The sequence below is a fragment of the Hylaeus volcanicus genome, chromosome 8 (genome assembly GCF_026283585.1).
Source record: "Hylaeus volcanicus isolate JK05 chromosome 8, UHH_iyHylVolc1.0_haploid, whole genome shotgun sequence".
In the NCBI taxonomy this organism is placed as follows: domain Eukaryota; kingdom Metazoa; phylum Arthropoda; class Insecta; order Hymenoptera; family Colletidae; genus Hylaeus; species Hylaeus volcanicus.
The window spans coordinates 7,039,160-7,065,691 of NC_071983.1; the positions used below are offsets into that span (position 1 = coordinate 7,039,160).

Sequence of the window (26,532 nt, forward strand, 5' to 3'; positions counted from 1 at the left end):
GGTCTGTTAAATTAATTAATTTCGACGCGTCGCGCGCTGGGGGGGGGGTGGCGGGGGAGGGGGTATATCGCCATTATCGAAATTAAGTCGAGGGAAACGACGCCGGTGAAACCTTTCTTTTGTTCATACGAACAATTTTTGTACCTAACGACTCGTAAGTACGGACGTTCATGAAAATTGATTTCTTTTACCTAAAACAAAAAACACCCCTTCGTAGATTAGGTGTTCAATCAACCTGAGGTGATCCGTGTTATACACGATCGTAACTCCGGTTGAGCTGCCTAGTTTGAGAATGTAATTTTGTAGGAATGTATACAAAAAAAGAAAAAAAAAAAAGAAAAATACTAACAGTAAAAGTCTATTTTCTAACTAAGAAAAAGAGAGTGCCATCTCGAAGCTTGTCGACGCACGCGATTATAAATTAACCCACGTCGAAGTTGGCGCCACCCCAATATTCACGTGAAATAAGACCCCCCGCGTGCTTTCAATTTATTTCTATACGCAAAACTTCTCCCTCCTCGGCCCACTCGTGCAATATGTTAACGAGCAGGATTATTTCCAGAGAATTACACACCGTTCATACATTTCCGCGTGTCTACCTTCCTCGTAATCGTTTTCGGATAGCACCGAGTGTCTGCAAAGAGTTTCCCCAAGGATATTTGCATACCTCACGGGACCTCTCGTATAAACACCGGTATCTCCTTTCTTTCGATGGGTAAATACCTCGATGGGAATTGTAGCCCGTCGTCGGGTGGGAGAGATCGAAAGCTCCCCCTGATAACCGATCCTTAATTCCGTTAGTCTCTCATCTTTCCTAAGGCGAGCCAGTCTGATGAACAAGTAAGTCGGCCGGATTATTGGAATCTATCGATAACTCGATGAAAACGATACCGCCGGTGCGAAACACGTCTCGCGAATGAAAGCATCGATAAGACCGCGTGATTCTCGTTCGAGCGAAATTTTTCCTTAGAAGATCATCCCGTTTCTCGTTCAGTTACTCCTACGGTGTTTCGACGTATTATCCACGCCCATTTCGAAAGGTAAATCGACGTACTTTTCTCTCGACGAATATCCCCGTACGATTCGATGTTTCCATGGAGATTTTTCCTGAAGACCTAGTGGTTTTATTTAAATATTATTAACACTCGCCGTTTCTTTCTGTCATGATGAATCAGTTTCACTATTCTTATTTTGAATTACAGGTATAAAGGTGTACCGATTTTGCGAATTGGTGAAGGAGAATATCGGGTATATTAGTGAAATCGAATCTTCGTAAGTAAAGAAACTGTTATTGTTGATGATGATGGACCTTTCGAAAGGTAAAAGAAAACATAGTGTGCCATTTTATGAATCTATTTTTACTGTAAATGATTCCGTACGTAACAATTACAACCATAGTTAATAAATTCTAGGATATAACCACTAAATATGCTCTCCGGCCAAAAAAACAATTTGCTAGTATTTTTTTTAAAAGGGCAACACTTTAAATTCAATGACAACCGACATCGAGACTTATTTAGAAATATTCCACGAAATTCCGTGTCTACCGCAATTTACTTTTTCCCACCGCCATCGCTCTTTTAGCAAATGCTTGAGCATCCACGAAATATTCCTCCTCGCGTCAGCCTCGAGATTTTTTACGGGCCCTCCACGTTTTTCCTGTTTCGCTGTACTCTCGCTAAGTCCTTCGTACGAGATCACCGTCGCTCGTCGCATTTGCGGTGCATCCTGCGAGATTGAACGCTTCTCCCTTTTATGCATTTTCCAGGGGCGAACGTGGCGGGACAAACGTAACAGGGAGAAAGGAACGCAATCGATAGTGTTGAAAAAAAGAGGGGGAAAGAAAACGAGATTGCAAGGGGGGATACATTCTGCATGGACTACTGTACATGCCATTGTTGTAATTAAAAAAATAAAAATAAAACGACGAAAGAAATATTTTCGTAGAGCGAATATTCACCACTGTGTTAATATTTTGTCGTGTAACATTTGATGTGTAAATATTAAATACGATAACATAACGCGAAACGGGGATGCAGTGGGGTGCGGTAGAATTAAAATCTGTAAACTCGCGATATTTTTCTACGAGATATATCATCGAACAAATATGAAACATTTTTTTCCCGTTGAGAAAAGAAGAATTAAAATGACTGAACGGAAATTTCTGTTTTCCCTTTAAAGTACGTATCGTTAAATACGAAATCATTCAATGATGCACGACTCGTAATTTATCTTTCTTTAATTTCCCGAGAAGCCTCTCCTTTCTAACGTATACGCTAGTATATCGACGAAGGAACGAGACAAACAAAATGTTTTTTTTGCTCGATACGATACGTCTCGTTAAATAAAAATTCATCGATTGCTGCACGCCCGAGACCTCCGCATCCACGAATATACCGTCTCCGAATGAAAACGAACGAACGAACGAACGAAATGATTCCCGCGTTTCGCGAGATTCTATTACCAGCTTCTTGCCCCCTCGTCGATTCGATTTCAATAGAACCGGAACGAGAAACTCCCCTGAAATCTCCTTAGCAGGTTCCCCGCGCGGGAAAAAGGAAGAAAAAACATAACACGATATCGTCCCGTGGAAGGAAAGATAAGGAATAAAAAAAAAAAAGAAGAAACGAGAGATTAATCGAGCCGAAAGCGGTGACGCGATTACGAGTAAATTGGATCTTTCGTTTCACGATTTCTTCTCTCCTCCTACACGGACGTTCCACCCCCCCCCTTCTATCTGGTCCTTTTTTTCTCCTCTTTAAAGAAACGGGAGGAGAGGCAAAGAGCCCGCAAACTCGATTCAAGTGGCCATTAAACCTCTTCGAAGTAACTGCTCGGACTCGTTCGTTTCGACAGTTTCCACGGGCTTTTACGAGCGTTTGCGCGCTCACCTTGGCGACGAATTATATTAAACAAGGCGATCCACCCGGTTTAAAATACTATCTCACCGCGTCGAGGGCTCTTCCAGCTCCTAACGTTTCGCGTACTCCGCTAATTGTATTTAGAACCGTCGTTATCCGTTTCGTGCGCATTGCCGTCGTGTGTCTTCTTTAAAGAATCATACGAAACGGAATTAGCGATGCCTGGACCTCTGGAAATCGATCGATTATTCATGCTCGCGTGCTGGGATCGATGGAAGGGACCAACGAATCGAATCCTGCACTTTAGGATCGTCGATACATCTCGGTGCAGGAGTTTAAAAGGGAGAGGCTTCTCTGAGAATTAGAAAAAGGAGAAGCGCGAGTCGTACGATAACAAGCCATTTTGTCGTTAAAAATTACGTATCTTGAGAGGTGAAAATAAATTTTGCGTGGGTTATTTTATTATCGATACTCTAGAATGAACGTCTCGAAGAAGAGGCTCATTTAGGAATTAAAAAAAGACAATTAAAGCCACGTTTGGGAATCGCGGAATTTTTTTGATGGCGCGTGTATAATACTACGGATCAGCCGCGTAGTTTCCGTGTGTCTTGAATTTTCGATCGAGCCGAGTGGAAGTTTCCCATTATGTTTTTCAACCTGGGACTCCTACGGAGAGGAAAGTTTCCAGTGAAAGTTTCTGTTTATCCGGGAAAGGAAACTCCGAACTAACGGCCTGGTATGCAAATAGTTGGTATTTAAAGAGATAATGGGACGCGCGTAGTTTAAAACCGACCGATTCTCTTTTCCACGTCGAATCTCCAGCGTTAACGAATTCCCGTAGAAATTCAGCGGGGGTTGGGCGACACGGTGGCCTATTTCAATCTCGACGTGTAAACAGTGGCAGATGCATATTTTACTCCTTCGTAGTTTCACGGTGTCCTTCCATTACTAATATTTTTTCGATTACGTTTCGTCATCTAGCAGTAAACAGTGAGCGTTAATAATATTTCGATAGAACCACTGTCATATGAAACGAAGTTGAAGCCAATCACGGTCCTAGGAATATATTCATGCGTTAATGACCGTTCGTGTTAAATAATTAAGCTGTTAAAACGTCATTCTATCTTCTGCCAAATGGAAAGGTCATTTCCGTCGTCAATTCGACCCAAAACCGACCACAGTTCTCCTAACAGAGGATTCGATAAATTCAGAATTTATTTCACCGTGAAAAACGAGGGTATAAATTTTAATTCGTACGTCTTCGGCGGAGAAGAATTATTTTCAAGACCGTTTCGAATCAATGGACGATTGAAAAGCTTTTACCCGCCCAATGGAACGTTCGATAAATATAGAATTTATTTCGCGCGAAGTACGAGGAATTAAATTTCAACTCGTTTCTCTTCTAAGCACAGTAATCATTTTCCAGATTGTTTCTGGGAAAAAAAGACGATTTACCAGCCTTCGGTGTTTAACAAAACGTTTAATAACTCTCGATTCGTCGATTGGCGTGATATAGGGTGCGCCCAATTCGGCTGACTTTATATTTCATTCCCCGACTTTTTATTCTTCCTAACAAAAACTACGCGGTATTTTTTAGAAACTTCGCAACTTTGCGTTCACGCGTGGTCTGTTTTTGTAACGGCTGCTAACATTTTCCAGGGCTCGTCGACCGTGGAGAAAACGTCGTCCGCGCTTTCCGCGCCGAAAAAAGATGAGGATAATGTTTGAAATAATAAAAAAACAAAAAAAAAAGAAGAACGAGGGAAATGGTGGGTGCGAACGAGGTCAGTTCCCGTTGAAAAATCACGGACCAAGGAAAACGTTAATTTTTCCCTTACTGTCTCATTCCATGGACATTATCTCGCTATTTATCTAGCCCCTGGTGGACGGTTCTCTGTCCTAAGGGAAAGCTGAACGTACACCGAGCCAGATGAGAAATTGCGCGATTTAATAAAGCGGTCAGTTCTTTCCGAGGAAATAATTGTTGAATCGCGAGCGCTCGGCGTCGTTACCTTCACCCCGGCAATTATTTCGATTTTCTTTTTTCCATCGGCAATACTTTTTTGTTTTGCTCGCTCGGGACCTAACCCCGCTCTTTTCAATTTCATTTTCAGCCCGTCCGAGACGCCGTCGGCGTTTATTCGCGATATTTCGTACGATCGATACGCCCCAAAGAGCAGCTGGAATGTTTTTCGATCGGAAATTGAAAAAAATCCACCGGGGACTGAAAGTTCCCGTGGGCTATCGCGGGGGTAGTATTCGCGACAGCGGCAATTTTACACCTGGGGAGAGAACTTAGGAGCCCGAACGCGCGCTTAACGAGAAAACAATCACGTCTTCAATTTTCGCCAAGCGGTTCCGTAAATATTTAGTTTTCATTTTCTCGAGAAGTGTGTCTTGCATTAATATTGGTCTTAAGCGCGGTTTCCTCTAACCAGGGCGAGGGAAAACACACGGTTACACGTTTTAAGGGCGTGTCGTAGGTGACGCGATGATCTCGCGTTATTGCTTCATTCGCGTGTTTCTACGTGGCCGTTCAAAAATTCATCCGGTTTGAGAAAATTACGAGTCGAGTTGATTTTCGATGCGCTGTTGGTAGAGTTCCTAAGTCCGCCGATTTAAATGGTTTATTTGGATGTCTCTGTAAGAAATAATCTCTTTGTTTATAAATTCAAAATATTTGTTGTCTATGTTTTCCTTGTTCGACGGAAAGACATTGCGAAAATATGAAATTTGACATCCGTTTAAATAACGAAATGTATTCTTATCTAGTCAGCTGTGACTAAAAGTATAAGTGGCATGAATTTTTGGAAACGACCTAATATACAGGATGTCCTAAATTCAGCGTAAGAATCGGAAATGGGGGGTAGCTGAGACGATTCTGAACCATAGAAACCATCGACCAATCACAGTGCTCGAGTAGCACGCGCTCAGCCGCGAGAGCATAGGCTCAAGTCAGGATTGGCTGGTGGTTTTTCGTTAATAATTCAAGAACGAAGCACCACTCAACTTTTTTGCAAAGGAAATTGTGGTTCAGAATCCTCTTAGCTATCTCCCATTTTAGGTTTTTATACTAATTCTCAGACAGCCTGTATAGCCTTTGCTCTGTATAGTCTTTCCGATCCAATATTACTCTGCGTTTGACGATTATACCTGTCGTATCTTAATTCTCGTGACGCACATAGGCGCTCTGAAAGGAGGATGCCACAGCCATCTGTTTAAAAATCTTTCTTTTTCCTAATCCAACAGTAAAAAAATAAAATACCAACAATGTCCACCATTAGTTAATGCACCATCCACGAGACTGGACCAACGAGATTCGCGACGTACGAGATCGCTTCCTCTCTGGCGAACGTCTCATCATGGCCAGGATTCGACTACCGTCCTCCGTCACCTGCGTTCCACTCAGGGCTGCCTTTTTGCGCGACTGTTTCGCATAAGAGCGGTAACGGAACACGATTTACAGGTCGAAAATAGAGCCGCGAGTGAAAAGCTTTTAGTCCTCCGTACGTCGGCAAATATGTGACTAACCCGGAGCTCGGGGGTGCACGCGGGTCAGACCCGCTTCCATCCACCTGTGTAATCGTTCCACCCGTCCCCACCCCTCTGCCCCTGTCGTCGTTCCACCGTGTCTGACCAAAATCGCGCCCCCTTTGAACGCGGCTTTCTGTCCCCGTGGTGCAAACGAACTTCTAATAGACCTCGTGCTTGAACGGAATAATTGTCAGGGCGACCGCGGATAAGACTCGCGTCGCGACGCCTGTGCTGTTGAATCGTCACATTTTGACGCGAGAGAAAACGTGACTGGGTGGAACAGCGTATGTCTTGGTTCCTAGGGTTGCTGAGGGTTGCTGGCCACTAGGGGAGGCCTACTGTAGGTTACTCTCGGATTACTCGGGTGCTTTATGTAGGGAGTCTTATGAGAGGTTGTGTACTTAGTTGAAGTCTTAGATTTTTATATTTATATAGCAGATGCCAGGTAGTTCTATCGAATAGTAGATACTATGCTTTTTAAAGCTCTTGAGGGACGAATTTTAAGTTTTGTATTTCTTATAACAATTTTGTCTACTCCCTCTTTAATATTTAATTCTATATTTTTTATTCTATTGCGTTCTAAACATAACGTCAATGCGCCTCAACAGGTTGGAACTCTCTTTTTCTAAACCGATATCGAAGATACTAAAGCCCTCGTTACAAGCCCGGCAAAATTCAGGGGAGTTCAAGGAAGGAGTTGGTCGATTTCTCCTACCTCGATTCCCTTCGTGTAGCTAGTCGATTGTCTTAGGAGCTTCAACTCCATCGAAGCAACCACAACCGACCACGGAAAATCGTTTACCCGCGAACGTCCGACCTTCTTTTCATCCGACGGTTGCTCGATCTTCGGTGAAACTAGCTTCGTCATCTCCCGAGTCGAACTTCGCCATCCATCTTTCCTCCCCTTTCCCATCGGATGGTCCTTTCCACTTCATTTTTCACGTTGCTACGACCTCTTTTTGTTTTCCCCCGCAACCTTGTTCCCTCGACCGAGCTTTGTCCGTCCATTTTCTTCAATTTCATCGCGTCCCGTCGCCGCCTACCGCGTTTCACGGAGCATTCCTCGACTAATTTGATCATTTTGTTTCCATTTAGCTTTAGCTTCCACTTAGCTTCTTTATTTTACGTCATCGCCGGCGTCGTTTAAGACCAAATTGTTTTCGTTCCCTTTATTTCCGACTCGGGCTCCTTAAAATGTTTACCATTTCTTTGTTTGTTTAGTCGCGAAATTCTCTTGGGTTACCTTTCTCGTCGGATTCTAACGAACGCAACTTTAGCGCCTGCATACTTGCGTAAAACGAAAGGATCGTACGTCAGGAGATGATAACGTAGTTGTGGGGAATTAACGAATTTTCAACGTTTTTTGAGGCGAGAAACGCGATTCTGAAGTCGGTTTCTCGATAAAAAATTTTTTTTCACGTGGTTTATCTATAAAACTCCGAATTATAAGCAGCATTTCAACAATTTTCATCTTTTCCAACAATCAATGTTAAAAATCCGCTGAAATATTCCCAACCACGAATACGGTAAACATGTCGAGCTGTAGCGTTCACAGCGCAAAATTTGGCGGAGCCTCCGTCGCATCTGGACGCGTAACGAACCTGCCAATTACATGAACGACCATAAACGCGGCGGATAAGCGCACGCGGCGAATCGATACACCGATGATTACGAAGAAAAACGAGGAAACTCCCGGGGACAACTGCGAGCACAGTAATTCCGTTCGTGGACGTCCGTTCTCGGCGGACGGAGAGCCCGACGAGGTCAGGAAGGAAGTGGCTTCGTTGTTTCCCGTTGTTTCTAGCGAACCTCGCTCTCGAGGATGTAGGTACACATTTACTCTTCCCGTTCCTCCCCCGCTTTACCCAGTTCTTCGAGGTAATATTAGCGAATTAGCAGCGAGCCAACGTTAATCGATGATGTTATCGACCCCGTCGACGTTTCATTGCGATATCACGGAAGTTGGACGACCATTTTTCCATCCCCGCCGCCAGGAAGTTATCGATAAGCATTGCTCGACTCGGTAATGAGCTTTGCGAGTTGTTCGAGCGAGCCCCGGCTAACTCGCGAGAGCGAGGATAATTTTATCGAACAGGACGACGAGGGGTGTAATGAAAAATTCTTCATCGTCGAGCCGTGTTATGGCCGACTAATAACCGGGAGCGTAGGACTTCGATGTTAGTCGATTTCTAATTGAGGAGAAATTCTGTTACAAGAATTAGGGGCTTGATCTCTAGGAAATGCGATTTCGTGTAAATACCGATGAAAAGTTGGCTTGTGGACCTTGTTAGCGATATACAGTTAAGTCTCCATAAATGCACAAGCTCGGGACTAACCATGTGCGTTTATTTATTTTAGTCGATTTCTAATTGAGAAGAAATTCTGTTACAGGAATTAGGGGCTTGATTGATAATTATTGAATAATAAAACAGTTTCACTGTTGCATTAAATTGTCTCACCGAGTAATCCGATCCCGGATCGTCTTACACCGCTCGACGATCGAACTCTTGGACCCCTCAATGGGCATACTGTGCATTTATCGTAGAGAAAGTGCATTTAAGGTCTTACTGTAATCTCTTTGATTAACCTATAGAGCCACATAGAATTCGACGTATAGTGTAGATTGTAATATACAATTTTGTACTACAATCAAGGACATTATACTGTGACCATTCATATCCGCTAGCCAGCTTCTCACCTCTGCACGGTATATGCACGACGTCTACACGAAGAAAATGATAACACGAACCACCGTGTACGTTGCGTTGCCATGGCTATCCTTAACCACCGCGCGCGCAATAAAGTTTCGTTTTACATGATAGAATGGCTCTCCATAAAGCTAGGTTTTCATCGTTTCGCTTTACCCATCTCGCGTTTCACTTTTGCACACCCCGGTTTCGTCGCTGGATCCCGTGCACGCCTTTACGTGTTCATTCGCGCGGATCCGTGTCGTTGGCTGTGTCAACTCCATTCGATCCTGGCCAATTTCGTCCATTTATTATCGCGAAAGAGAACGGAACTTTTATCCGTTACAGAATGGTGAAACTCGAAATATTAAACTTTAATTTCGCGGTCGATAGTAACGTACAGTTTGCTTTTGTCGAATTTATAAAGTTAGAGTTGTTTATGAATATTTATACACGCGGGGATATTACGTTGTAACATTAAAAATGAAAATACCACTTTTCAGGACTTTTCGAACCAGACAAAACTTTTACGAAAACATCATTTATCCTTTGACTATTATTCAATTGCTTGAATGTGGAAAATTCAGAGCGATAATTAAAGTGCGGGCCAGTAAGTAAATAATTTTTTCAGAGACCGATCGTTGTGTTTGGTCCAGTTTGGGAAATTGTACAAAGCGATGTCTTCATTTTTTTAATTTTACGCGAAGGTTGAAAACGCGGATCGAACGAAACCACCGCGGCTGTTTTACAAAATGTTTTCCCTGTCCACGGTTTCACTCTAATCACAGCGAATGAAACGGATTAAGGAAAGGATTAAAGCTCGAGGGATCGGGATATATCGGTTCCCTGCGCTGGAAAATTAAACGCAGCCAAGGAATGCAAGGGAGACGGTTTCGCAAGAAATCTCGGTTAAAGCTGATAACCAACCGCGCGGATTCGGGTCTTCCCCAGTTTCATTTGCGATTACTCTATTCCTCATCCTCGGGCACACGGAATTTCCACGCACGAGTATATTCCTATCCCCGTGATCGTCGATACCCGAACATTCTCTTCGTATCAATTTCTCGTATCGTTCATCTCTGTCCCATTGAGTTACTATCTTACCCGCGAATATCTGCTGAATCGTGTGTTTGAAGCGAAGAAGAGAAGTACAGCGGAATTTATCAGACCGAACCTCCGGGCCTATCGCCTCTATTCTCATTTGAAAATTCCGAATAACTCGAGGATTCGAATCTAAGTCAAATTAACGCGACAGAAGATGAGAAAATTGATGGTAACAGGATACGAGAAGCGTGGAATGTTTCGAAGTCAACGCGAGAGAATGCTATTGAGCTTTCTGGAAAGTCCATGCCGATTTTTAGTAGGCGGTACAGGTATCGGTGAATATATCGGAATGGCTGAAAACAAATAACATGCGTACATTCCTTAACAGGTGGAAAAGTTGTGGAACAAAATGGTACGTATATACTTCAATAAATATACATCAAAATTCAAATATGCCTTTGAATTTTTATTAAAAATAGCCATAAACTTTTCGGACACCCCAATATATTTATGAATACATTCCACGGCGATAAGTGATTTAGTCATTCATGATCAGTGATCAGTAGACTGCGGATCTTTATGCAAAATAAAATCTTTGTAAACGTGCCTACAAAAATTGAACCTAAATAGAAATTTATTTTATTCTACAAATATTACAACATGAATTTTACTTTCGATCTTTTTTATATTCCTGCATATTGTTTCCATTTTGTAGTTTCTTGCACATTCGAATTTCCTATGAATGCATAAAGATCCGCAGTCTAGTGATCAGTCATTTATTGTGTTTTCCCTATGAAGTCTATTCATAAATATTCTCTTACAACGCCAATCATTCGTCTGCAACATTACCTAAAACCTAAGTACCTAGACGCCTACACAGCCCCGACACCTTTTCCGATCGACGTCCTTCAACCCTTATCGTCCACCCAACGCGAGTACGTTCCACCAGTATCATCGTCCAATTATCGAACGATCAGGACTCGGTGCTGAACGAAGATAGCAGGTTTAGACACACAGAGAGGGGAGCAAGTTTCTGGCGAAAACGATAATCGAGAAACCGTTCGCCGAGAAGTCATCGTGCTCGAGATCGGGGGCTGCAACCTGCCTCGTCTTCGGATTCATTTCCGTTTGCCCGCCCTTCACCCCGTTGTTGCCGAAACTCGCTGGGATCGTGGCGGCAAATACCGCGATCCGCAGGTACCCACATAGGTGGTTGTGCGGCTGAGCGCACAAGCCTGCATGAATGTCGGTACTGTAACGGTACGGCGGCTGAGGAACCGAGATTCCGCGAGTTCTTCGCGGCTGTTTACACGAGATAGGTGTATCACCGGGCACTAACTAGGGCGTCGCGCCGCGCCACGCCGCCCCGACGCTGGATATTAATTTTCGAGACGCGTCTAATCTCGCGTAATGCGTTCGTGATTAAATAGTGCACCATCTCCGTCGTCTCCCCACCCTCAAACCGCGATGTCTTTTCACCCTCGATTCCTTTTGTCCCTCTTTTTCCGCGAGACTCCGTCGAGAGTCGTGGATTCCGAACCGTTGGGGGTAGTCGATGGATTTTATCGATGAGGGGAGAGTACATTTATGAGAAACAAAGGGAAACTAAGAGGAAGTTTTCACGTCTGCCTTCTGACTCTGTATTTTGGGTCGTTTTTTGGAATTGGGGGGATTTTAAGCGAATGTGCCAGAAATTTGGAGGATTAGACAACTTTGAACCTAGGTAAATCTAGGTGTGTCAATTTTGCATACTTTGCAACACAAACTACCGAACCACCTGTACATGGTTCCCTATGAATCTACGTAGTATAATTCAATCTACATCGTTGTGTTAAGCACAAAGTCCTCGTATGTACACACCTGCTAAACCCGCACGTTATTTATCAATAAATTTTGTTTCCTTGGTTTCAACATATTCCTTTCAATGTCCCTCGGTTTCCCCGGAATTTTCCAAAGAAAATATGTAGATAGAGCCGATTCCATCCAAAGCTTGATTATCAGACGCCATCTCACGATTCATCTTCGCTGGTTCGTTTTTAATCTCGTCATCGGCGCCATCGGCTGGCGACAAAACGTGGCGGATCGACGATGCTCGCCCCGTCGAAAAAACACCGATCCATCAAGCGGATCGCGTTTTCGCGCGGTCCGTTGGATCGTTTTTTCCCAAATTGCGTCTCTTCTATCGGACGATCAATGAATTGGACGAACGACGACGAAAGGAAGCGGAAGGGGAAAAAACGTCGTTCCGCGAGCGACGAGGATGTCTCGCGTAAATTATGATTCCGTGTACCTGATCGAACGGGACGCTGTTTGGCTGCGTTGGAACGGAAAAAAAGGTCCAGGAATGTTTTTCAGAGAAAGAATGATTTCGAGACTGTAACTACGCGCACTATAACTATGCGTAACTATGCACTTTAAATCCAATTCGGTATTGTCTCGAAATAAATAACTCGTTCGAGACAGGTGCGTCGCTTATTTCGAAACGGGTACGCTACTCGAGTCGACTTTGTTCCCGAGCATGACGAGGGTGAATCAGTACCAAACAGAGGGTTCGGTGTAGCGGCAAACTACATAAACTGATCGCTCGAGCATGGATGTTGCGCTTTGGAGAATGATAGAAGATAACATGCTTTGTCATTTTAGCACTAGTCAAATCGAACGAATGGAACGTATATGTACAACTAACAGCAATATTTTAGAGAATACAGATGCCAGAGAAAGAGAAAACATTACACGTATTCTGTGCTCTTTACGCTAATTCTGTTCAGTAGGTCGTGAAAGATTTAGGACTTCTCGCACTCACGGGCCTCTCGCTTCAAATAAAAAGGTGGGGATAGCGAGTTGCTTATTTCGAGGCAGAAAGCAGTTGCTTATTTCGAGACACTACTGTACCTACAAATAAAGCGCCTACAGATCTTTCAATCGTTTTCAACCCCTCCGGTTGCCTCGCTAGTTGTTGGCGCGGATTTGCGTCAACCGCGTCCTAGAGGATGCTCCAGTAAAGAAACAGCCGCCTGTCGATATTCGAAGCGAGCCTTGAGAGCTAAATTAGGAGAACTTCGTTCCCCTGCCGCGAAATATCTGCATTTTTACCGACGCCGAGGATTTCCGCGAGCGGATTGCCGGATGTTCGACGGGGAAAGTCGCCGGGAAATATTTGCGTTCCTAGTGGATCTACCATTGGGAATTGGATTCCGGGACATGCTACTTTGTCGCGGAAGAACAATATCGGAAGATGGCTGTTCTTTACATTGGTCGGTAAAGCAAAATTTCTATGTAGAAGATAGACGAGGAATTTGGGGAATAATAGATGTTTAACGCTAGAAATACCGTAGCTACGGGATATTGTTTAGTGGGCACTGTTGAAATACTCACTCTTCTCTGTGTAATTGACAAGCTATTATAAGATATAATCTTATTTATTTTGTGAATCTTAGATCGAAGCACTATAGATTTTATACGTCTTATACCAACCACGTTCACATTTTAAGTAAAATCTGATGCAGCTTCGACTCAAATTCCCTTCGTACAAAAATCAGGAAATAGAAGTAGGTTCGATTTACCTTAAACTTCCACTTTGTGAATAAAACATTCCAGAGCTTTATACCTTCCATACCAACGCTTCTCACATTTCCAACAACCAATTTCGGCTGAAATTTTGTTGCACGAAACTCAGAGAATAAAAGTCAATTTAATTTCATCGTATGCCTCCATTGGCGCATCAATATTCCTTCTTGAGGGGGGATAGGGGGTTTACTGAAGACCACGTTGGCGCGTGATGTATGTAAAATATTGCGTTCCACGCGAGAAAGCTCCGTTCTCACGTCCGTCGGACGGCGTGTAATATGACGATTTTGTAATTTTATTTGCAACAGTAATGTCGCGGCAATTTTCCACGGACGTTTCCCAGCGCCGCGGTCGTAATCGCATCGCGAACGCGTATTTCGCGTCGCTGTCGCGTCAGGTATCAATCAGAGCCGTGTTTGTCGCGCGTGATCTCGCGCGCGTTACCACGCGAGCGTGTAATTTTATTTCGGTCGGGGGATCGCGTTGAAATTAATGGCGCGGCTCTCCGATGCGTGTGCCTCGAAATGAATACGGTCGTGTTTCGTACAGACTTTTCGCGGCTATTCGAATAATTTACTACCGGGACGGGCGAATTAATAGAAGACGCAGTAATTGGCACGTTTGGAGACGAGGGAAATTTTAACGTAATCGCTGATGGTACGGAGCGGTTCGTGCGACTATGAACAACGAGACTTACTATCTGGAAATAATATTTTCCATTAAAACTGTTCCCGATACTTCGGCCTTCGAATCGATTTGTTATTCCCCTAGCATTTTCATGAAAAGTTTCCTGGCTTGGCATTATTATTACGTAACGATGTTACTGCGTTTCCATCGAGTCTAATATGACGTTCTTTGTATCCTTTGCAACGCGAACGTAACCGTACACACGTCACCGGTATCCGGAAAAGGTCGACGGTTGCAAAAGCGTATGCAAATGACGCGGGAACGAATAAAAGACGGGATTCGAATGGGTTTTGTGTTACTTTTGTTGCTCGTATTTCGATAAACCTCTGAACGTACTTGTATTACGCGCAAATATGTATGTTCCCTATAGGTAGGTACACGCTCCACCCCGCCCAGATTTACACTGGATTTATACGCCACCCGTTCTCGTGTATATCATATTGATACACGAGATAAAAATGTATAAGCATCGTTGTCAAAAAAAGAAAAGAAAAATATATAAAAAGCAAACCGTGGAAATTTATTATTATCTAGCGATAATTCATTGCGACACGTTTACGATCTAGTATCGTTCGCCTCGGTTCTAAAGTAGGGAATAAAATTAACTCTGTGATGCTAGATCGTCGATGATTTTTCAAAAAATGTCCTAGTCTCGCTAATTCTCTACGTTTTCCTGTACTTCGTGTTCCGGGGGGTTGAAATTATTCAAAATGCGCCGTGCTGTTTCGCATTAAATGTACATTAAATGATCTCGGTTGGCCGTTTTCGTCGATCCACTCGGAATCGTGTACACTGTCGGTCAAAAGTGCGGAATCAAACCTTTTAAGAGAGTCGAGAAATCGTTCTACGTGTAATTACTAAAGATAACGGTCTTCTAGCTAATCAGCTTTTTTTTTTATTATTTAACCCACTCCCTATTAAAGAACTCGCCGTGCACCTAACGCTACAACAAATTCCTTTTGATACTTCTATAAACTTGTACCGCACAAGGAGAAGGCTCGCGAGAAATCCGAGAAGCGGTATGCAAGCCTTCTGATTCCGAAATATTTCTCACTGCTCTGGGTTAAACTCAGTCACTCGTCACGTGACTCTGATCTTTCATCGCTGATCCACGGACGTGCAGCGCCGGAGAAGAGTCTTGAATTAATTACGTTCTCTTCGGGATATTACAGTGGCACGTGTTTACATCGTTTCCCTTATTAATTTCCACGCCGCGTGTGTAATCTGACGGCGTATTTCGCCTGAAATCCCTTCTATACCCTCGCATCCCCCGTCATTTTGCTCTCTCGCGTTTTAGGGAAGCTCTCCCTTTATCGCGGGAGACGTTCCTCGAGGAAAAATAGGTTCGAAAAAAGTATCCCTACGATTCTCTTATTTTCCGCGCTTGTTGCCTCCTTGCGCTTCCCTTTCGCCCCTTCGCCCTTTCGCCGCGTCTGTGCGAGTCGTGCAATTTCAGCGTGAAATTAATTATCGTGATACCATTAGTGGCTCAAAATGGCGTCGCCGCGGGGAACCTGTACGGGTTCGCGCGGTATTCGCGAATAATCCGAAATTCGAGGAGAATTAATCGCAACGTGGCGCCGATACGAGCATTTTTAATACGCGTGCTGCAAATATTCGTATCTATTTTAATGGATCATCATGAGAGGGAGAAATTGTACTATTGGGGTGGCGGGGGAATACCCAAGCATTTTTAATAAATACGCTTATTCGAATATTCTTATTTGTGGCTCTCGTTATTTTAATAAATGACGCAAGCCAGGAATTATCTTACTCTAGTGGTGGGGAATAAAAAAATTTCTATGTAGAAGATAGACGAGGACTACGTAGCTACGAGACATTGTTTATTGGCCACTGTAACCTTTTGTACAGATGGAAATTAATGATGACGTGATGTATCTCTGAACATTTTTAATAGTATGTCTCGAATATTGATTTTCATGCTCCTCCTTATCTCAATTCGATTTCGATATTCGATATTCGATCGTAGTATAAGGGAGAGCACGCTAAGGAATCATGCTTTTCCATTTTGCATTTGCGTTTCGGTGACCTAGGGCGTTCGATTGATTCCGATCCCGTTATAGTTTTAATGCATCGATTCGGTTCTCCAAGTTGGGGTGCCCCGAATTTCCAGAGTTAAAAACACTCCAAACATTCACGAATACTTCCAACACTTCGAACCGACCTACTTCTACATATCTCCGTTCCAATTCCACCCCCTTTCCGGGTACCATCGCAAACCCCCCCGGTAACGATTTCCTAGATTCCGCAATCTTTAGCGTTCGAACACGAATAATTATGGAACGAGCGTCGAGGAATGAGTTGGCTTCAACTTTCTGTAATACTTTTCGAAACGCGACGGCTCGCAATAAATCCAATTTAAAAATGTAAATTTAGCTCGTAGCGGTCAACATATTTTTCCCTTCTTTTTTTTTTTTTTTTTTTGAGCGACGTCGGCGATTTTCTATTTCGAATTCGGGGTCCCGCGGTTTCGAGCGGGCCAACTCTGGAAAATTGAAATTTAATACCCGCCGATACGAAGCCGCGTATAATTCCTGGCCGTGATCCGGCGCTAATTACGACGAATTATCCGCGATGAAACGGCTCCCGCGCGGGGATTAAAAATCATATTTTTAATAATGGGGTATTACGTTCAATTGTGCGCCAACGATATTTTAATATTCCGTTTATTTGGATTGGATGTCGTTGTGTTAGGATTTTTGGAGAATATATGGAAATACTTGTGCGACGAGGAAGGAAAAATAATTCCCACGTGTTCCTAATTTATTAAACGAGAGGACCATGGAGCTAATAATACCAAAAGTCGAACTCGATTCACCTAGTCGAAAAGTAGACCGAGATTAAATTAAGAGAATTTGTTTGTACGTGTAACAATACTATCGTATTAATTTTCCCCGCGAATAGCCGTGTTCATGGACCCGTGACTGATTCGCGAGGTAGTTTACGATCCCCTTTCGCGCGATCCGTGTGTACGACATATGTATTTTTTGAACTGGGTTAAAAAAAAAAAGAAGCGACGCGCCACGTAGCCCGTGAAAATCAGTAAAATGTTTCGGTCACTTTTCACGCCGTCGTCATGATACGCCTGGGTCGAAGTGCATTTTTCGACAGGCTAGTAAAAAATCTGTCCTTTCGCCGCGGCCTTTTGTTCGTTTTGCATTCGATTATGCTTGTGTGCTGGCCGTTCCGCCATATTGCACGGTGGCCTCTGTTCGCCAATCCCTTTTTAGTTATTGGAAAAATGGACCTGCTGCTCTCTGCTCTCGACAAAATTCTGTGCGTTCTATCACTCGGACCATGTAATAAACAAGAACAAGTAAGGACGAGTTTATCGTTTGTTGATGTAAACGCGTAGTTGACTACGAAAAAAAAAAAAATAGAAAACTTTACGTTCGTGCGAAGGCGAAACACGTGACTCACACTTGGCTGCGATATGACGCAGTAGTGAATCGGAATGCGATCTCCAATGTTTATTTACCTAACGGAGTGTTCAAATTGCGAGGTCTACTGCTTCTTTTTCTACAATAGTTCCGCATCAAATCAGATCTTCCGAATAAACTAAGGAAACCGTTTAGCCCACTAGCTAAATATTCTATTCGTTTCTTCGTGATTCATTCCCATTTTCTCTTGTGCAGGTAACAGGTGTTACCATTTATAACAACGGACAAATGAATCTTCGCTTTAATTTCAAGACAAAAATATAAGCCCGGAGTACAACGTAGAACTAATACCAACAGCTTGACACTGTTAATATAAAATTTAACGATGTCCATGTAAAAATTAAATGGGGCTCTCCCAAGAAACGGATCATCACAACGCGCGTTAAAAAGTGGGAAATTGAAATATCGGGGAAGCAGCAACGACATGTTAATGTACGTTATTACACGCATTATCGTTAATGCACATTCGGCTCTAATAAACTTTAAATCCCGCGTACGCGCGTCAGCCTTTAACGAGCGTTAAAATTAATACGCATTAAGCTTCCAGTCACCTGAAAAATACAAATATGTCGCGCGACAAACAGTTGTCCGTCCGATGTCTGAAACTTTCCGTTTTATCGCGAAATTTGGTTACAGCATCCCGTTCAGTTTACCTAAATGTAAACGAGTCGCCGTTTCGAAAGAGGTTTTCTCTGAATCCACGAGTGCTTTACTCGGAACATTAATTAACGTCGGAATTAAGTACAACTCATTTCAAATCAAGACATGAAAGAAGAAGGCGAAGGTACAAGGTGAAACGTTTTAATTAAAACATTGATATATTTCGACGAGCATCCCGAGCTGGATCAGCTGGAAGGAGGATATTAAAATGTCGAAGAAAACGGTCGTTCGTGTTCTCGGAAATTAGAAATATTCCGAATGCTATTTATAACTTATAAGCTGTCCCGATTCGAAGCTTATCCTTTTCGAAATAGTAAAATATCTGGTAAACTTTTCGTTCGCTCGCCCCGCGTTTATGTCGCGGATATTTTATCTCGCTTAATAAAAGATTATTGTTAAACAGTGTCTCGTTGTTGAACGAAGTTTTCGGAATAATCCCATTCCAAATATTAATTAGTCCCCAACTTGAAGAGCGTCAAATTGTAAACAAAGCACAGACGGAATTGCATAGGCTTTTCTACCACCCCGAAAGTTCCAATAATATTTCGAATAAATTGAACTTTCAGTTTTCTCTAACTTTATAATATCACGGGGGATTGTAGATTCATGCATTAATATTTAATTAGTACGTATGCTTCGGTCGCATACGCGCTACGAAAACACCATGCGCTCATAGAAATGTTAATTTTCAGATGAGAAAGGGTCAATACGAAGACCTCGAGTCAACTCGACTCGCATGGTAGCTTAAACCACCCCTCCTCTTCCTCAAGGGGATAATAAATATAAATGCGCAGCTCCAAGGGTGAAGTTACTTCGTCATCTGTTAATTGCGGGTTGCGAAATGGCTTTCTGTGTTACTCTACGTCGCTACCAGTGTTTCCAATTTCGATCATTCTATCAGTGGTAATTTGTACGTTATTAAATAAAAAACAAAAAAAAAAAAGAGGAAAAAGCGCAGAGCAAAATGTACATTTTTGTTCGATAAATGATTTTTCGTTAAATTCACAGATAAAACATTTTTTCAGGGAAGTTTCGTGGAATTATAAATAGTGAATGCGTGACGTAATAAACGGTTAACGGACTGGAAATTTATGTCCGATATTAGAATAGTTTTAAACCGCAGAGAGGGTTCGTTACGTTGAATGTGAAGCGCGAGAAAGCAGGGCATGTATAGTAAATACATAGTAGAGCACGCAACATACATAGATAACGTGACCACATCGAACCGAACCAGAGGCACCGACTGCAAAATCGATTATTAATTGTTCTTGAAACGTGCACGTGTCTCGCTATCGAATACTTGAAATTTCCGATATTTCACGCCAGCGTCTTTCGAACCGGTGGTTGTCGAACGTATCGAAGGGGAAGAGAGAGCAAGCTCTCAGGAACATGTGAAAATATCGCTAAATTGTCTATCGGTAGTAGCAAAAACGATGAAAAAGGATCTCGAAACTAAAATGCTCGAAGATTCGCAGCTGGCGAAACTATTAGTACGAGTTTGTTACAGTTAGGTTCCACACGAAGCAACAGAAGCGATTGCGTCGAATCGCGTATAATGTACTATACGAGTACATCCTGTAACGTTTATTACTCTAATGATCCTTTCTTCGAATAATAATCTTTATCCATTTGAAAGAAGTGAGAAAACCACTATGGTTTTATGGATCGTCGTGGTGAAATATTAAGGAGCTTGGAACATCAAAAATTGAAAGAATCACTTTGAAAAAAAAATTTTTTTTTTTTTAAATTTAAGCGATTCTGAACAATTCTACGCAAAGAAAAGTGAATTTGGAGCACTAGAAGTGGTAAACAACTTTTTTTTTTTTAGAAACTTTCTTTTTTTCTCACAAAAAAGTTCGACGACACGAACTTAGTAAAACATATAAGGAAATATTGTGAAAAATAAATTCCATTCTTTTTTCATAAAATTTTTGTTACCACTTCTAGTGCTTCAAATTCAATTTTCTTTGCGTCGAATTGTTCAGAATCGCTTAAATATTAATAAAAAAAAAAAAATTTTTAAAGTGATTTTTTTCATTTTTTGATGTTCCAAGTCCCTTAACTCGGTAATTTTCCAAGGCATCTCCTTCGAAATACCACTCGCGTTAAGATTTTGTATCAAACGTGTAAAGTTTTCCATACCTTGTGATTTACGTACCTTATAATTTCTCGTTCAACTGCCCACGAATCTGCCAGCGTGCGCGAATGGGAGGTTAGGGCCGCCGCCAGAACACGCTGATCGTAGAAAACCTGACGCGTTCACGGAAAGCTTACGTATTCACGGATACGTTCCTGCAACTTCAGCTTATTCGAGGATCCTCGCCAGCTTCGACCGTCCTTTTCACCATGATCGTTATTAAATCTTCGAATGTTCACGGTAACGCTCCCACCAAGCTTCAGGAATCTCCATCTGCAACAAAGACGCGCGAAAATGATTAGTACGTACTCGACACCCACCATACTAGTCATATTCGACACCGTCGATTACTTTCGACGTTCGAATAATACTTCCCGTGGCGTCTGTATCAGGTTACATTTACGTGTCTGCCAGCAAATACACATTTTCACGTCCTTCGATATTATTCGTAACTCTGTAAGAATATCGATGCAATTCGTTTCAAACAAGGAACGTTGCAGGATGTGTTTCGACTTTCAGAAGCTTGAACATACTTGAAAACGAATACCTGACAGCTACGCGTTCGCTTTCTTTCAGATTTGCTCCAACTACCACGCACGAAGGACGACAGCTCCATTCAGATGCTTCCACTCTTTCCTAACAAACTCAAACCACGACGCAATCTCGTTAAAATATCACACCAAGCATATATTACCGTACAATACTGTAGCGTCGTCACCTATCCACGGATATCCACGGCAGCCATGTTCATCCCTGCATTTCCGGTTCAGTCGACAGTTTTTTTCCCGCGCGCCGGTTTCTTAACCCTCACTTGATCGACGCAGTCCACTTAGTCCACTTAGTCCGCTTAGTCCGCTCGTCATTTGTTCCTGGGTTCCGGTAAGTCAGCGATTTTTGATACTGTGCTCCTTGGACCAGCCGTTGTTCTGCTTGACGTACTCGTCAACAGATTTTGAATACACTGTTGCACGTCGAACACGTTCGCGTTCATAGTTAATAGGCGTCGTTATTAATTTTCCACGGACGTGTGTTACAATTACGGTGGCGCGGGAAAAGAGAAGTCACAATCGTCGCTCGTCGTTCCTCGTCGTGGCTACGAAACGCGGAGTGAATCTTCGCTGCGCGCGCAGCGCTTGCTGTTGACCCATCGTCATGGCAACCGAGCGACGAGTCTACGTTTAAGGTAGACGGACTGTGGCCAGAAGTCAGTGCACGCGAGGACGTCGAGTTGTAAGTACATGTACTTTTTTCCGATCGGATCGTGACGTTCGTCTACCCTCGCGTCTGTCCTAAGGGTTGATACAGTGCTTGTGTTCTACGTCTTTAAGATCAACGGACAACCGCAGGATCCGTGAGGCCAGAATTCGCTGTCGTCCCAGAGATCATGGAGTGACTGATTGCCGATTAAACGAACAAGGTTAGAGCTTACAATTTTGTTCTCGGGATGCGTATGTATACGTGTGTATGGGTTTTTCGATCAGGAAAGCGTTAACGAAGGAAAGATTATAACGCGGTCGTTACTCCGGAGCACGGTGTTGTCGTTACGAACGGAGTTCGTTGACTAGCGTTTACTTCCACGGCAAAGTTGAAGCGATAAAATGTGTATGTAATCGCGAACGCTGTTCTCGCTAGTGCACGGAAAGCGTGATAAAAAGAACCGAGTACCCCGCGAAGTTAACAACCGTTGACATTATGCTTCAACGTAATAGCCGATGGAGTAGTAAATAGCGCTTTAAGAGGAGAGTAAAACGCGCCAAAAAGAAAGGAAAATGGCGCCTCGTTTGACGATCAGTGTTCGACTACGGAGCTATTAGTCGATTAATATCGCAGATTATGAATCGCTAGGAAAAGGATCCGTAAATCGTTTATGGCTCTTTATTACGTACGAAATAGTTTATTTTAGATTTATACTTGAAATATTTATCACGCAACGCAGAACTTTTTCCTGTATATTCTTTGAAAATGTTTCATTTGTATGTTTCTATAATGCTCGACTAGTTACACCTTTCGATAGTTTTGGATGTCGCTTGAGAGAGAGTTGAGGGTACTATATTTGACCTTGCAATTTATCATTTCCCACATAATTTCTAAGTAAATAAATTAGAATTAAATTACTTCAAAGAGGAAATAAACATGGCTTCCGTTTTAACGATCCAAATTTGCGCACGAAGGGATGTTCGTAGCAATTCCAAGATTACCGTTCAGCGGAAAACACGGGTAGCCATATTTTAATGTTTGTAATGCGAAACTGTCGTTTCTAACTAGCGTCGCGATGCGCCGGGACGCTAATGGAAACGAATGTTTCTCAAGTGGTCCGGCTCTGTCAACCATCGTTCGAGTGGTTCGCTCTGCTTTTAGTTTTGAAGATCAGGTTAGGGGCAGAGTGCGCCGTTTATCAAGTTACGATGAAAGCGGTCGTTATCTTCGAACCGAATGCACTTTCGTGATTTTTCGGTGCGTTCCGGTTTTGGTTAGATTAAAAGCTTCTTCCACGGACTCTCGACCCTTTTAAAAACCCTTTGGCTCTTTCCCATCGAAATTTTTCCGATTTCTGGACATCCTAATTCCAGCTTCCTCTGAAATAAAAATTTCATGCTTGCTACGATCGTTAATCTCAATTTTTGTCTATCGCGGATTACAAATTCTTGGTTTGATAACACGTTGATCGAGTGTATTTTTAATATATTTAACGTTCTTGATCTTGTTGAAGGAGTACATTAACAAGGTCAAAATATTTAAATATATTATTAATGTTCTGGGTTAGGTTTGGGTTAGCTCTTCTTTATTTCGTGAATTAATCTACGAGCATCGCACTGAATTTTATCCATAGGTATTTCAGGTCCTGTTACACCGATTAAATATTTGAATTCCAATTACGGGTTATAATTGATAATAAAATACCGAGGCTATTAGTTACAGATAATCGTGTCGTTAATAATAAACCATAGCCGTACACCTACAGTCATTTTTCGTTAATTATCAACGACAGATTTACATAGCCAACAGTAAAACGTTAGTTAAACACAGACATCCTATATATATATATTTATATTTTGGGTGGTCCGTAAGATGGTTATATATATATATATATAAAATACGTTTCGTCGCGACAAGTTTATGCTCGATACCTGTAACATTTTGACAAACGACTGAAACTCGACCGTGTAGTCGACTTCGGGATTGTTTTGGTTAGACGGAGCTCGACCTCTGCCGTTAGCGACGGGTTCGGAACAGGTCGTGTTATTTATAAATGGGCGCGTGAAAACATTTACCGAAATTTCGATCCGCGGCATAGCTACCAGACGTCGTCGACTTCCGCGAGTTTCAAGGTTATTGACGCGCTCGCGTCCAAATATTTTCCTTTCGAGTAACCGCCTCGGTCTTGTTTTCGTTCCACCCCTTCAAACGGAGGCCCGTTCCTCAAACAGACTCCGAAGAAAACGGTCTTCGACCGCTCCTCCGGCTTATTCCGTTCACGGATCCCCGTCGGCATTTGCATCCAGCTCGCGTAACTTATCCATTTACGCGAACCGCCGGAACGGAGAAGCTGAGCCCGGTTTTCCTTTCGTTGAAACTGTATTGCGAGCGTCGCGACGGACGGCTGGTTTTCCTCTCGTTCGAGCGAGTTTCGAAACGTGCAGCGACGCGCACCGTGGCGTTGAATACCCGTGCGGGGTTTGCCGGAGTGCCCTGGACTTTTGTTGGAGCTAAAATGGAACTCGATTGATAAGATTTTTCCTTGAACAACCGCCTCATCCATCGAGGTTACCTTTCGGACCATTTTTAGCTGCCTTCCCTCTTTCAGGGTGGTCCAAGTGTATTTGGGCGATTCCTCTTACATTTTATGGAAAAATGTTGTGTACAACAGTTGCGATATAATAGTTTTGTATACGATAAGTATGTAGTGAAAAATTCCAAAACTAAAATGTCGGTAGGTTTAACGTTGAAAAAATAATGTAGGAAGTAGTACATCCACTAAAAAGTACACAAATCTCGAAGAGGTTAAGGATCCCATACTAACTCATCTTCCAAGATCCAAAGTATACATCGTAAAAATTTAAAAGCCTCCCGGCTATCTCGAAACGACATCCCCTTTAAAATTTCGAGAGACTTCCCGATTTCGATATATCAAATATTTCGCGACCACACACGCGCCTGCGCGCACCGCTCAACAATTTTCAAAGAGTAAACTTTTAATCGCTCGCCGACCGCGTGTTTTCAACGGGATATTGCGTGTATCTGGTTGGATATTATAAAATCGCGACGCAATTCGCTCTCAGCGTGAAATCGTTTAATAAACGACATCCGCCCTCTGTGTATTGATGAATTTTGAGGGGTGCGAAGAGATGAGGGGGTTCGGTGAACGTTGTTCGCAATTTTTCACCCCGGACGGGAGGGACGCGTGTATCGCGAAAATCCGTGCTCTGTTTCGTAAACACGCGAAATTTATCGGACAGCTATTTTTTTTTTTCGAGAGAGTCGAGCTTGTTAAATATATTCTTCCAGAATCCTGTTGAATATTCTCCCCTGTAATCTTGTTACGTATTTTCTGGCCGAAGAGGACAGAACCCCGAATATTTTCCACGTTGTTTTATTTGAATATTTCGCCGTGGGATTTATTAGACACGTTTAGAAGAGCGCTTGTTCTCATCCTGAATATTAACGCTGAAACTGCCGAGCCAAAACTTGGAATTTCTTCAAAAAATCGCTCGATTATTAACGAATTAATTTTATCGAGTAATTAGTCTATATCCACCCTTCCTCTAACTAGGAAGGTATAGTTATGTATACATATAATTATGGAAATATTTTAGTCGATGTACTTTTGGCACGCGAGAAGAATGATCACGTAAACTCAAACTGCACGTCGAACGTCCCTACGGTGCAGCAATTTCTCGACGGAAATTAAAGAAATGAAAGGACGCACTTATCATCTGACGTCCAATTGATACCGAAGCGTGAAAGTTGTTTTGTCTCTCGGGGGATGTCAAAGAGCAGCCTCCGTCGTCCTGTTACCGTGAGAGCCACCCCCTTCTTTCCTTCCTTCCTTTATTCGTTCCATCCATTGTCAACGGGGCTGGCGAAAAAGAAAGTCGCGCAGAAACACGATTTGTCCCGCGAGTTCTACCGCCTCGTTGCGCTTCGTCTGCGATTGTATCACGACAGGGGCGGAAACGCGATGCATGACCTATACGGCTGCGCTTATTTAGACGTGCACGCTATTATTGGTCACAGTTTCGCTTTGGTTGGATCGTGGGGGATCCAGGGAATGTCTACGATCTGGTCACGATGTTGGTTGGAGGGCGGGTTTAGTTAGAGGTTAGACATTGGGGTGGTAGATGAGATTTTTTTAAGGAAAATGTTTAAGGTCAGAATATTTGTGATTGCCTTGCAGTGTAATATTTATTCAAAACATTTTGCATTGCATTACAATATTCATTTAAAATTCTTCCCTTATAGAGGGTGGGTCTACTTTGAAGCCCCTGAATATTGTAGGGTAGATGAGATTTTTTTTAAGGAAATTTTTTAGATCCGAATATTTGTGATTACCTTGCATTGTAATATACATTTCAAAATTCTTCCCTTATAAAGGGTGGGTCTAGTTTGAAGGCCTTGAATATTGAAGGGTAAATGAGATTTTTTTTTCAGAGAATTTTTTAAAGATCAAAGTGTTTTGTATTCACTTGAACAATACCCAGGAAATGGGGAGAGAGATTCAATCGTCCTATAAGACACGAGGTGAAAGTTGTATCGTCCACCTGGTCCCGGGTTCAACCCTTATCAGACCGTGGCATCCATTTCTCTGTCGGAGGAACGAAGTTCGACAACGTCCCTCGCAGAATTAACTTTGCAAGATATGATCAACGCGGCTGTAATATTTATACGAAGATTTG

At 42.7% G+C, this 26,532-nt stretch overlaps 1 protein-coding gene and 1 long non-coding RNA gene across 3 annotated transcripts in view; one reads left to right on the top strand and one right to left on the bottom strand.

Moving 5' to 3' along the window:
* Positions 1-21,780, bottom strand: part of LOC128881475 (uncharacterized) — a 70,870-nt gene extending 49,090 nt beyond the window's left edge. The window contains exons 1-2 of one of the 2 annotated variants that reach the window (XR_008458082.1): positions 21,333-21,780; positions 20,660-20,911 (exon numbers count right to left, since the gene is read on the bottom strand). This is a non-coding gene — a long non-coding RNA (uncharacterized LOC128881475). The other variant, XR_008458083.1, reaches the window with a different exon arrangement.
* Positions 21,781-21,839: 59 nt separating this feature from the next.
* LOC128881473 (protein rhomboid-like) overlaps positions 21,840-26,532 on the top strand; it is a 133,608-nt gene continuing 128,915 nt past the window's right edge. Inside the window, exons 1-2 of the mRNA XM_054132527.1 lie at positions 21,840-21,868; positions 21,967-22,055. The gene's annotated coding sequence lies outside the window, so the exon portion shown is untranslated. The remainder of the gene's footprint in view (positions 21,869-21,966; positions 22,056-26,532) is intronic.